This window comes from Lissotriton vulgaris, chromosome 10, assembly GCF_964263255.1.
Source record: "Lissotriton vulgaris chromosome 10, aLisVul1.2, whole genome shotgun sequence".
Taxonomy (NCBI): Eukaryota; Metazoa; Chordata; class Amphibia; order Caudata; family Salamandridae; genus Lissotriton; species Lissotriton vulgaris.
Window position 1 is genome coordinate 463,798,088 of NC_141698.1, and position 14,189 is coordinate 463,812,276.

The window sequence follows — 14,189 nt, forward strand, 5'->3', positions numbered from 1 at the left end:
TCACCAGCAGTGCAGAGGGAAGCATAGACTGTCAAGGTACGCTCCACAGGATCCGGATGGTGAATATAAAGCCCACCTCCAAACGTCACAAACACTCTGATAAATATCAACAGAGGATTTGAGCCATTAGGCGAGGGGTAAATGCAAAATAATAAACAGGGAGGGGAAGGAAGGGGTCTGCTGGGAAAGGGAAGTACCTGAAACGACAGAACATACGAAGGTAAGAACACCATACAACCAACACAACCAATATCCAGCTAGTACCCCCTGAAACTAGGTACCTGTGATAAAAAGCAAAACTTGGTAAACTGGTGTTCTTTGATTCCCCCTCCGAGGATATACGCTTGAGCCCTAAAGGGAATATGCATAGGTTAAGAATCAATTTCATACATGAAGCACACACAAATGAATCATGCTGGCCCTCCCTTATACCTTAGTAAGAACACAAGCTATCCGAATTATGGAGTTCTGGAGGAAGCATGACCACAAAGAATAACTGAACACAGGGGAAACAATATGTAGAAACTGTAGTGTTGACCAACAGATACGGTAATGCGTGGGAAGCAAAAACCACAGCACTCCGCTCTGCTTGGTAGTAGCCCAGGAAGTCTCTGAAGGAATCACAGGCACGTGAAATAAGCATTCATCCAACTTGGCATGTTGTTAAACAGTAAATTAGCCTCTGGCCCTGTAAAGCACAACCTACTCAAGTCCTAAATATTTGTTTGCACGGCAACACGCAGTAGAAACTACCACCATGCTCCGCATGCGTGACAGCAACAAAAGTTCCACAACTTACAAGCGCTTGTCCTGAATACACGGAGCAGCTGCTGCCACCGTGCACCACCTACCCAAGGTAGTCAGAAAGCAAAAGTAATGGCCAGAAAAAGACGGCAGCGCGTGGCTCCTTTCACCACAGCGCTCCGCTCTAAAGTCCCGAACAAACAACAAGATGAATAAACCAAAAAGCACTCAGTTTGTAAAGCGGAAGCGAGTAGCTGGCAACCACTACGCTCCGCAGCAGTCTTGAGATCAGAATGTCAAGCGCCGCAGTTCCTTCACTGCGCGCTTAAGTCACGGCAACGCGTGGGAGCCCCCCCACAGCGCTCCGCTCAATGGCGAACTCGGAAGGGCGGGAACCGCTCCTACCTGGCGGCGAAATCCTTCGCTAAGGCAGCTTCCTTCACGGAGAAGCGGGAACCCCCGACACAACCTCCTTCCTCCTCTCAGCCTAGGAAAACGGAATAACACGCAACAGGAAGCGTGTAACAGGAAGTAAAATAGCCTTCACCGAGGCTTCTGGGAAACGTAGTTCGTTCGGCGCCCGATTTCCCATTACTGTATGTCGTCCTCTTGACACAGTAATGCAGGCGCATGGACAGGTCCTGACATAGACTTGTAATATATTTATGTACATATGTTACATTCATGTGCTTTGGAAGTACTACAGTATACTGTAAGTAAACACCTTATGGAGTTATGCTGTAGCACTTCCTTATAGTCCTGCACTTTCACATTCACTTTCATTCAAAAAAACTTTTACACACTATCATATTAATGTAGCTCTTTTTTTGAACAGTGAAGTTAGTTCTTAAAAGAGCTTTTTTTTGTCTTTTTTTGTAGTTTTGTATTTTTGGGGGATTTTTTGAACAGTTTTTTATATTTTTTGTTTTTTTTTAAAGGAAAAAAAGGAACTGCGCAAACAAAACAGTCTGCAATGGAAACAAATAAACAACAAAAAAATTATCAGCGGGAGGAACGGTGCTACTGTTTGTGCCTGCAAATCAAATCAATTGACTGTTCTCCATAACATTATATGGCTTTGCAAAATTTGCATGAAATAATGAGGTCTGCAAAATCGGGACGGATGTCTGGATGCGGACTTGATGGTGCTGTGGAAGTACTGGCTACAGATGGTGGAGGGTCTTCCCACAGCATGTCGCATGCAGCTCTCACCTAATTGCGGGGATGAAGAGTTTTCGCATGTCTTACCATGCTGGCGGTTCCAAATGAATACTTTTTATTCGGATCACCTCTAGAAAGCATGGTCCCACACACCTTGCTGGTGAACTTGGCTGCATTCACTTTCTTTTCTCCGTCTGGAATTGTAAAAAATTTCCAGATCAGAGCTTCCTTCCCTTTTGGCTGTGCATCCTCAGCAAGAAATTCTTCTTCTGAAGAGTGTTCAGATGTATCTTCATTCTGGTGTGCAGCCATATTAAAGATATCTTCAAAAACACAGAAGCTTCAGAAAAGAGTTAGATCCTCAGTTAAATTCAAAGAAGGATGATTAAAATGGGTGGGGTCCTTCAACAGTTAGAATAGGAAGTATAATTAACCAATCAAATCTCTTCTTTTGAAGTCACGTAGGGTGTGCTTACGATGCGAGTACGTACGACGTACCCTGCCAATTGCGTAATTGCTTTTAATAGTAATATACGCTTATTAAAAGTAAATAAATACTATTTTCATGATTAACTCAGATAATGTCTTGCCTTAATATTTACATTAAATACATAGATATATCTTTTAAAACATTAAGAAACTTTTGCGCAAAAGTGCATGGTGCGTCGTACGAACGTACATGACGTGATGCGGACGCGCCGATGCGACGCGAAATGTCAAAGCGTATATGTAACGTATGACTGTGTACGCGTACAGTACGATTATAGATACAAAGGATAGTGCAAGGACGGAACATGTATGGGAAGTTTATCACAAGCAAATGCAAAAATTATATATAAAAATTGATTTTAATATATTGAAGAAAATAAATTGAAAAAAAATATTTTTGAATTTTGTTTTTTATTATTTTACATTAAAAATATGTAATGTAATTTAAAAATAAAATAGCTAAAAATAATTATTATAAAAAAGTTGTAAATCAGTATCAAAAAAATAAATATAACAATACATTTAAAAATTGGCATTTACAAAACCTATGGAATTCACTGGAAAAAACATAGGTTTCAGCCATGTTATAGTTAGTAATTAGCCTTTAAAAAACCTTAGAAATTCACTGAAAAAGCCATAGGTTTCACACATGTTATAGTTAGCTGGACATTTCACTCATACAAAACCATTGAAATTCCCCCGTTATAGTTAGTTCAGCTAACTATAACTTGCACGGCCGCAATCCACTGCTGATGACATCACTTATTACATCACTCATGACATTGTCAGTGACATCACTCATGACATCACTGATGACATCTCAAATGATATCACTGATGACATCATCCTTGTGAAAGACTAGCAGACCTCCTCTCAGCCTAATATAACCTTTGATACACACTCTAAAAAATAGAAACTAAAATTTTCAAAACAATGGAGATACCAATACCAGTTAGAACAACCTATTCAGTAATTCCAAAATCTACATACACATCCACTCATTCACCAACAGTTCTATATAGTCACTCATACATGTACTCACTCATCATATGTACTCATACACCTATACATCCTGTTACACACCTACACTCATACATAGAGTTACTCACACACATACTCACACATGCAAATAAACTATCAAACATCCATTTACTTGCAAATACAGCTGTACACTCACCACCACACTTACTTCTACAGAAACATACACATACTTACTCTCTTAAACAATCACTTATAGAAACGCATACTTATTTATACAGGAACTCTTCCAATCTCTCACTCTCATATATACTCACTTATGTACATCAATACTCACATATACTAGTTTAAAACATATGTACTTACTCATAAAGACACTATTGAGACAGTCAATCACTCACTAACACACCTATACACACACTCATCCACCTATACAATCCTGCACACATGCTGTCTCCAAAACACATACAAACTGTGAGTCACTCATTCATGCTTCTATGCGCTAAGTAATATCCCCCACCGAACCATACAGACACTCATACTGATCCTCAAAAAAACAACTAATAACCCATACACACACTCATGTAGCTACTCACCAACCCATGCAGCCACTTATGCACAAAGTGAGACACTGATACAGATATTTAAATATTTAAACATTACTCGCTAATCCATGTATTCACTAAGATACACTTAATAAGTAAGTTATATAATCAAATTTACAAAAAAAATCCATTTAGACACCTATTTACCCATTTATTCTTCCATCAATTTTTAGATATACATATATAAAAAATATTTATTTTTCAGAAAGACACACATTCACTGGATGATGTCATCAGTGATGTCATCAGTGATGTCATTTGAGATGTCATCAGTGATGTCATTTGAATTGTAATCAGTGATGTCATGAGTGATGTCAATGACCATGTCATGAGTGATGTAATATGTGATGCCATCAGCAGTGGATTGCGGGCGCGCGAGTTATAGTTAGCTGAACTAACTATAACGGGGGAATTTCAATGGTTTTGTATGAGTGAAATGTCCAGCTAACTATAACATGTGTGAAACTCATGGTTTTTTCAGTTAATTTCTAAGGTTTTTTAAATGCTAATTCCTAACTATAACGTGGCTGAAACCTATGTTTTTTTCAGTGTGAACAAGCTCTCTCGTAGAGTGAAACGCGTCATCTTTATTTCATTAAAACGTCTTCCCTGTCATCCATTGCTGGATTTGTGATTTCTGTAAGGCTTCGGTGGTTTGCTGGGCGTGAGGCTTCTGAGGTCCTGACCTTCGGTTCCGCTTTTCCTTCACGGGACCTGGACTGCTCTCTTATATATATATATATATATATATAAATATTCACTGAAAAAACCATAGGCTATAGACCATATATAGTTAGGAATTAGCATTTACAAAACCTTGAAAATTCACTGAAAAAACCATAGGTTATAGACCATATATAGTGAGGGATTAGCATTTACAAAACCTTAATTTACTCGTCCAAAACCATTGAAATTCGCATATATAGTTAGTTGCACTAACTATATATCGCGCACCCGCAATCCACTGCTGATGATGTCACATATTACATCATTCATGACATGGTCAGTGACATCACTGATGACATCACTGATGACATCTCAAATGACATCACTGATGACATCTCAAATGATATCACTGATGACATCACTGATGACATCTCATTTGACATTACTGATCACATCACTGATGATATTATTTATGTGATAATACAATGAACATCTTCAGACTCTAATATAACCTTAGATACAATCATTATAAACAGACACTCACAGACTGTCACTTATCCATGGAGTTACTCACATACCTAGTCAGTCATGCAAAGAATCAATCACACCTCCATTTTCTCAACTATACAGTTATACACACCTTACTTATTCAAACATATACTAACACATATTTACTCTCTTATACAATCCCTGATACATGTTCACAATGATCCATACAGCCACTCACACATTCACTGGCTCTTATGCACAGTTATTTATATATGTCAACTCTCACATGTACTGTGTTTTATATATGTACTTACTTTGACATGTAGCACTGAGAAATCCATTCACTCACCAATACACTCATGCAGACAGTCAAACGCCCATACAGCTGTTTCCACATCCACTTTTGAACCCATACATATAGTGAATCAACTACTCACACATCTATGCACAGAGTCACACACCTCCCAGTCACCCACACACACACTCAGTCTCCCATACAAATACTTGGGCAACCAATCAATAACCCATATAGTTACTCATATAGCTACTGATAAACACATGCAGCAGTTTACAGAACAACAGACATAATGATGCACAAATTAAGACAGTTTAGTCACTAACCCATGCACTCAGTGAGACACATTAAATCACTCACTCATACAGTCAGTCATGCACCTACTAAATCCTTCATCCAGACACTTATACATCCACTCATTCTTCAATATGTAAAACATATTTTAACTTTACAGAAACATACAGTCACTGGGTGTTGTCATCAGTGATGTCATCAGTGATGTCATTTGAGATGTCATCAGTGATGTCATCAGTGATGTCACTGACCATGTCATGAATGATGTAATATGTGACATCATCAGCAGTGGATTGCGGTTGCGCGATATATAGTTAGTGCAACTAACTATATATGCGAATTTCAATGGTTTTGTGCGAGTAAATTAAGGTTTTGTAAATGCTAATCCCTAACTATATATCGTCTATAACCTATGGTTTTTTCAGTGAATTTTCAAGGTTTTGTAAATGCTAATTCCTAACTATATATGGTCTATAACCTATGGTAGGTAAAAACATTTTCGTATTTATTCACGCTGATGTGCTTTGAACGCTGCCCCCCCCCCTCCTCTTTTCTTTTAGGAGTATTCTCTCTTTGCAGATAGTGAAGGGTAGGTAACACAGGCCTTTGCCCCCGTTGTAATCCGTCTTGCCTGCTTCCCTCTCCATTTGATTGATTGTTATCCTAGCATTTATTGTTTTGGAATTGGTTCTCTTTGGTTCATTCTCTATTTACAAACAAGCACAGAGTCGCAATACTCTGTTTCGTCTTTGCAGATAGTGAAAAATCGTTAAAAAACAAAAGGAATCAAGCAAAATCAGTAGGCCACTAATGGGATCTCTTTTTGACCTCGCTAAAATAGAAGCATTATGAACAACCCCTCATGACAAATACGAAACTAGTGAGAGGCACTGAGCTCGACACCATGATGGCTGCAAGACAGCTCGGCTCCGCCGCCCACCCCACCCAAAATAACGACAAACACTATGCAAATATTATAAATATATACAACACACCAGCAAAGTAACAGGGTAAAATGTTTTATTAAATAACTATTTACATGGCAGCCTGCTGCAACATCGATCCAAACAAGCCTTTGTATTTTGGGCTCAAAATAAACCATCAATAGTAAGATTTTCATATGTGAGTGTAGGTTCATGGTTTTCCATCCACAGACTAAAAGCCTGGAGTGGGAGTGAAAGAACAATAACTAGGTAAGAAGGAAGGCAGAGGTTGTGGGAAGGACTCTGGATATGGTATGTTGCTTGGTCCCTGAGATGCTTCGATGTCACTGCCTTGCACAAATGGCATAAGTCCTGGATGTTGGGTGCCATAGTTGAGGGTTCGGAGCAGCGCTTGTAACACTGTCTGAAGCTTATTTGCACCTGCTGCAGCTTCACTATTCTCAAAGTAAGTGGGGGCTGTTTGTGGACCTGACTGCATTGGAAAACAATGTGATGCGGTGCCTCCCTGAACCGCTTGACGGAGGCCCCTGAGATAATTGCGCCTGCTCCACACCTTGTCCCACAATCCGTTTGACCTGAAGACACGTCCTGCGGTGCCCTGGTCCGACCATCACATATGCCTGCGCCAGGAGACGGCGTGGGGTGCAGTAGAAGGGAGAGGCGACGCGAACGAGCCTCCCCCACCTCCCCAGGTGGAGGTTTCTCAGCTACACCCCAGCGCTTCACTCGACCAGGTGACTTGCGCCCGCTCTTGCGAGACAGTGCCTCGCTCGGCCAGCTGAATTGCGTCTGCTCTTGCTATTACAACGTCTCACCCGCCATCCAACGGAATTGCACCCAATCTTGCGGTACAGCGACAGGCGGCTGCTACGGAGCTCACAAAATGGCGGTCGGCTCCACAGACTTGGGCCTGGCCTACAAAGATGGCTCTGGTCAACCGTGGAACTCGGACGCTTGACTGCTAGGGCATGGGCCCCATTCCCAAAAGAGTCCCCTCAGCCTTGAAGATTCTACAACAGTCACCGGGCGTTATAGTTAGTTGGACTCACTATAACTTGCACGTGTAATGCACTGCTGATGACATCACATATTACATCACTCATGACATGGTCAGTGACATCACTCATGACATCACTGATGACACCACCATAACTAACTATAATGTGGGAATTTCAATGGTTTTATGTCAGTAAAATTTCCAGGTAACTAACTGGTGTGAAACCTATGGTTTTTTCAGTGAATTTCAAATGTTTTTTAAATGCTAATTCCTTTCTATATCGAGTTTCTAACCTTTTTTTTTTTTTTACAATTTTCTGTTTTGTGTAAGTATTCATTTTTTTTTTATATAATTTTTTTCTTTTGCGCTCTGGGTGCGCGCTCCGGTAAACTCTCCGGTAAGCTCTCCCGTAAGCTTTCCGGTAAGCTAACCGGTGAGCTCACCTGAAAGCGCACCCAGAGCGCTACTTTCGTTTGTGAAAAAAAATATGAATGAAAAGTTAATAATAATGCAAAACATTTCGTACCATACAAATAAAATCAGGTTTTTTTAAAAAGGAAAAAGATTATGCTTTTCCGTAAAAGTTTGATGACGTCACTTCGGCGTGCAACGTAAGTGCCCTCGGAAGCGCCTACGTTCGCGCCGCGTAAACGCACCCGGAAGCGCCTACGTTCGCGCCACGTTTGCGCCCAGGAAGCGCCTACGTTCGCGCCGCGTAAACGCACCCGGAAGCGCTCCGGAGCGCGCAGCGTAAGCGCGTCGGGTCATGTGACCTTAAAATAACACTTTTCATTGGTTGCTAACAGTTTTTTTTACAAAGAATGAAATCCCCACCCATTTCCTTCAATTCTTCTTTCACTTTTGTGACTGAAAGACCTGACTTTTTGCTCCAGGATATTTCTTGGTTTTACAATGGCTGCCAGACAATCCAGTAGTGAGGATGACCCAGAATTCATTAATGAAGAGCCTCCTCAACGAAAAGTTAAGGAACATTTCATTTGGAAATTTTTTGAAATCCCACCTGGACAAAAAAAGGTAAATGCTCCAAAAGTGCAGTGCAGGATCTGCAAAGAAGAGCTGTCACGAGGTAACCCTTTGAAAAAGTACTCTTTTGGGAACTTCACAATGATCCGGCATATGCAGAGGAAGCACCCCCAGAATTTTGCCCGGGAAAGTGTCAGGGCTCTGGCACAAGAGGTTCCCAGTGATGGGGCCTCTACATCCACCGGAGGAGCAACTTCTTCTGGGAGGGGGCAATCACAGGAGCAGGTGCCAAACATTCAACCTGCATTTAACCATGGTATCGTCAGATGCAGATACTGCAATCAACTCCTCACCTATGGGGAGCAAAGTGTCCAGCTCATGGTTCGAGCATTGGAGAACCATCACTGCCCTTCGCACCCCTAATTATTTTTGGGTTTTTTGCTCCTGTTGAGCAGTTTCCATTCCCTGTTTTTGTTCCTGTTTTGAAAAAAGAAGAAAACCAAAAGTTCTTTTCAGAACTACCTCCAATTCTCATCAAAGAGCTATATTCTTAAAAAAATGAAAAAGAGTAAGTGAAATAGAGTGCATTGATAATTGAAAGGAGAATGAGTAAGAAAGAACAGAAAGGTATGAGAGGTGAAAGGAAGTGAAGTAGGAGGACTGAAAGAAGGTGAGTGTTAGGAAAGAAAGTTATGAGAAGAAGAGTGAATATGGGGAATGATGATATTCAATGAAAATGTTGAAAAAGAACAGGAGTGTTGAAGGATAAGAAAAGATGCATTGCTGGAGTTGAAGGTAGAAGGCCTCATTTATGAAGCCATGCGTCACTTTAACGCAACTAAAGCATCACTTTTTGTGACACAACAGTCCAATAAAAAATGCACCTTATTTATTCATATTTACAAAGTGGCGTTTCTAGGTAAATACGTCACTTTGTAAACCCCTGTGCCACATTATTCCTACGTCAGGTGTAATGTATGCAAAAGGGACGTATTGACGCAAGAAAGGGTCGTAGAGGTGACACAGTGAATAAACTGGAGGCCTCATTTCTGAAAAGTGACGCATCGCTACGTGAAAACAGCGATGCGTCACTTTTCTGGGCGCACTCCTTTTGACATTCCAGATATGTCATAATTAATTTATGACTAATCAATTCGCAAGGAGTTACAGATACATCAGTATTTCTGACGTATCTGTAAACACAAAATTGACACATTACTGGAGTGCGTCACAACTCCAGTAATGTGTCCTTTCACATGGGGAAAGCACCATGTGAAAGGTCTTGCATCAGTCTTACACCTGCTGTGAGGCAGGCGCAAGATTTTGACGCAACAGCATCCTAAAAGTGACGCAGTGAAATCTCATAGATTTCACTGCGTCGCTATTACTAAGCTTTTTGCGGGGTAACGCCCCCTCTGCATACATTATACCTGACGCAGGTATAATGTGGCGCAGGGTTTTAAAAAGTGACCCATCTACCTAGATGCGTCACTTTTTAAATAAAGCGCAAGGAGGCGCATTTTTTTACACCGCTGGTGCGATGCGTCACTTTTCTGTGCGCACTCCTTACGACATTCCAGATGTGTCATATTTAATGTATGACGAATCATGTCGCAAGGAGTTACAGATGCGTCAGTATTTCTGACGTATCTGTAAACACAAAAGTGACGCATTGCTGGAGTGCTTCACAAAAGTGACGCAACTCCAGTAATGCGTCGTTTCACATGGGGAAAGCACCATGTGAAAAGTCTTGCGTTAGTCTTACACCTGCTGTGAGGCAGGCGCAAGATTTTGACGCAACAGCATCCTAAAAGTGACGCAGTGAAATCTTATAGATTTCACTGCGTTGCTATTACCAAGCTTTTTTCGGGGGAACGCCCCCTCTGCATACATTATACCTGATGCAGATATAATGTGACGCACGGTTTTAAAAAGTGACCCATCTACCTAGATCCGTCACTTTTTAAATATAGCACAACGAGGCGCAGTTTTTTACACCGCTGGTGCGATGGTGCTTTCCCCATGTGAAAGGACGCATAACTGGAGTTGCGTCACTTTTGTGACGCACTCCAGCAATGTGTCACTTTTCTGTTTACAGATATGTCAGAAATACTGACGTATCTGTAACTCCTTGCGACATGATTCGTCATACATTAAATATGACACATCTGGAATGTCGTAAGGAGTGCGCACAGAAAAGTGACGCATCGCACCAGCGGTGTAAAAAAATGCGCCTCCTTGCGCTTTATTTAAAAAGTGAAGCATCTAGGTAGATGGGTCACTTTTTAAAACACAGCACCACATTATATCTGCGTCAGGTATAATGTATGCAGAGGGAGCGTTCCCCCGCAAAAAGCTTGGTAATAGCGACGCAGTGAAATCTATGAGATTTCACTGCGTCACTTTTAGGATGCTGTTACATCAAAATCTTGCGCCTGCCTCACAGCAGGTTTAAGACTGACGCAAGACCTTTCACATGGTGCTTTCCCCATGTGAAAGGACGCATTACTGGAGTTGCGTCACTTTTGTGACGCACTCCAGCAATGCGTCACTTTCATGTTTACAGATATGTCAGAAATACTGACGTATCTGTAACTCCTTGCGACATGATTCGTCATACATTAAATATGACACATCTGGATTGTCGTAAGGAGTGCGCACAGAAAAGAGACGCATCGCACCAGCGGTGTAAAAAAATGCGCCTCGTTGCACTATATTTAAAAAGTGACGCATCTACCTAGATGCGTCACTTTTTAAATATAGCGCAACGAGGCGTATTTTTTTACACCGCTGGTGCGTCACAAAAAGTGACGCACAGGCGGCGCAAAACTGGCAGCGCAAGGCCTTCATAAATATAATCCTGGATTTTCCCCGTGCTTCGCTCCCCGGTGCGCGTACCGGGCGCTCCCCCTGCACAAATCGAAATTTTTTTTTTAAATGCCCCGCAGGACCCTATTTTAGCCCCAACATTAAACCTAGGGGGTCAGGAGGGGGTCTACCCTGCCCCCTTTTGGTCAATTCCCCCCTTTGTTTTTGCCACCCCTTGTGTCTCGATTTTACCGAGACACAAGATGGCGGCCGCTCCAGACTGTTTAGAATGCTTACAGACACCCAAGAGCCAATCAGCTTTCTGCGCGCAAGTCGCGTGGCGCGCCCGGAGCGCTCCCCGGAGCGCGTACCGGGGCGCGCTTATAGATATATATATTTTTTGGAACCTAAATTACTCAAAATCCACTGGAGCACAAATCTTGAGACATAGCAAAGGCACATTGGGCTACCAGTCCCTACAATTTTTCCAAGTTTGGTGTAAATCCATTCAGCCATTCGGGCTAAAAGTGAAATCGACCGCCCTATGGAAATTAACATGGAGAAAACGCGTTTTGGGACCCCCCTTTTATCTCGGCCCCCGCTTGACGAATCCCCCCCAAACTTTCAGGGAAGGACCGGGGCGCCGCGAGGCCATTTTGAGGAAATTTTGAGGCAGATTCGTCAACCGAAGCCAAAGTTATTCCAAATAGAATTTTGAGATTTAACGCCAGTAGGTAATATATATATAAATATATATATATATATATATATATATATATATATATATATATATATATATATATATATATATATATATACATATAAAATTTCTATGGCAAAATGAAACCCCTCATTTTCTTCCTTTTCAAATTAAATGTATTAAGTGTTACCACTTTATTCCAATCAAGATGACTTCAGGTGTGCCATACTTTTGTCATAAGTAAGACTGTTAGCGTTCTAGTTGTTCTTTAGAACACTCTGGGACATTCTGTCATTGGGCTATAGTTGGGCTACATCTGGCTGATATTTGGGCTACATTTGGGTTCTTTTGTCTCTGGTGGCCATCTTTGGGAGATTCGCTCACTAGAGAAGTACCGAGAAGTGAACCGGGTGCCTAGGGGCCTCAGAATTATGCTGGTTCCCAGCTTCGAAAATCCGAATCCATTACTGCTGAAGGATTGGGCAGAGAGTAACCTGGAAGCATCTATGAGGCTTTTGTGCTTGTTGGTAAAATATGCGAAAATCGATAGGGATAGCGACCTTTTGGAAATAACAAGGATCAATGATGAGTTGGCCAAAGATATGTTTTCCAATGATAGTGCCCTTATCGAGCAAACGCGAAAGGAAATAAAAGAGCGTTTGAGCAAGCACGAAAGCACAATTAAACAGAGAAAAGTGTATAAATTTGCAAGAGATGAGCAGGACTACAAACTGGGGCAAATGTATACGTTTGCGAAAAAATATGACCATCTGCGCAAACAAAGAGCTACAGGAAATAAACAGCCCAAACCTGTGACAGCACCCCCTCAAGCCCAATCTAATGAAGCAGGAGCAGGCGGTCTCACTGCCTCAAGCTCAGCAGAGAGCCTTGTACCAAGCAGTGAAGAGTCGGATGGAGGAGCCCAAGGTTCAGAAGAAGGGGATTTGGGGCAACTCACCCTGGAAGAAGAGATGGAGTTCGTGAGGACTCAAAGAAAAGGTACTCTACGCTCGAGAAACGCGAAACCAAACACCGCAGAAACCAAAGACGTAGGGAACGCCGCAAATGCGCAAAAAAACAAAGGGAGGCCGCAAAGGAAGAAGAACGCTGCGAACAAGTAGCAGCGATCGAGAAATCCATTGTAAATTTGACCGATGTACAACTTGATCAAGCGGAAAAACAACTGTTGGCTTTAGGATTGTCCTTTTGCCCTGAGAGCAATTTTGACTATGGAAATACGCGAGTGGATGTCTTCAAGTTCATTAGAAAACTTAAATTGAGGAAATACTATGCTATCAAGGGGGGCTCTATTCAAAACAAAAAAACCGGCCCTTCTACATCCAACCCGGATAGAAGTGGGTTGCAGGCCAGGGATGTACCTCTCCTAAAATCGATGCATGGGTTACGCAATGAACTGACATCCACCCCCTGCACTCAGGAAGTGGCCAATGAAGAAAACCTTGACATTGGCCAAAGTGAACCCAGTGGCTTTAAACCTGCTTCTACGTTCATTCCTTCTATGCCCAAGGATGCCATAGACACCTATGCAGATTTATTAACGGATGAACTGAAGAAATTACATATCCAAGTCTGTAGACAAAAAAGTGTCACCAATGCCAAGATCAAACCATACAATGACTTGATGAAGAAACTGCAATCTGACAATACCATCATAATCAATCAGTCAGACAAAGGTGGGAATGTGGTTCTTTGGAGCAAAGCAGAGTATATGGAAGAAGCGTTTCGCCACCTCAATGATACAGTTTGTTATGAACCTTGTGACTTCAGAACGGTCAAGAACATTCAAACAGCATATTGGAAGCAATTAAATGGATGGAAACGGGATGGTCTTCTTACTAAGGAAGAAATGAAATATCTATATAAAGATCATCCTGTTATACCAAATTTATACTTCATTCCAAAGGTCCACAAGGGGGTAAGACCAGTACCTGGGAGACCAATAGTATCTGCCATCCATAGCTTGTTTGAAAATACATCTAAATACATCGATCATTATTTGCAAGACTTTGTGACC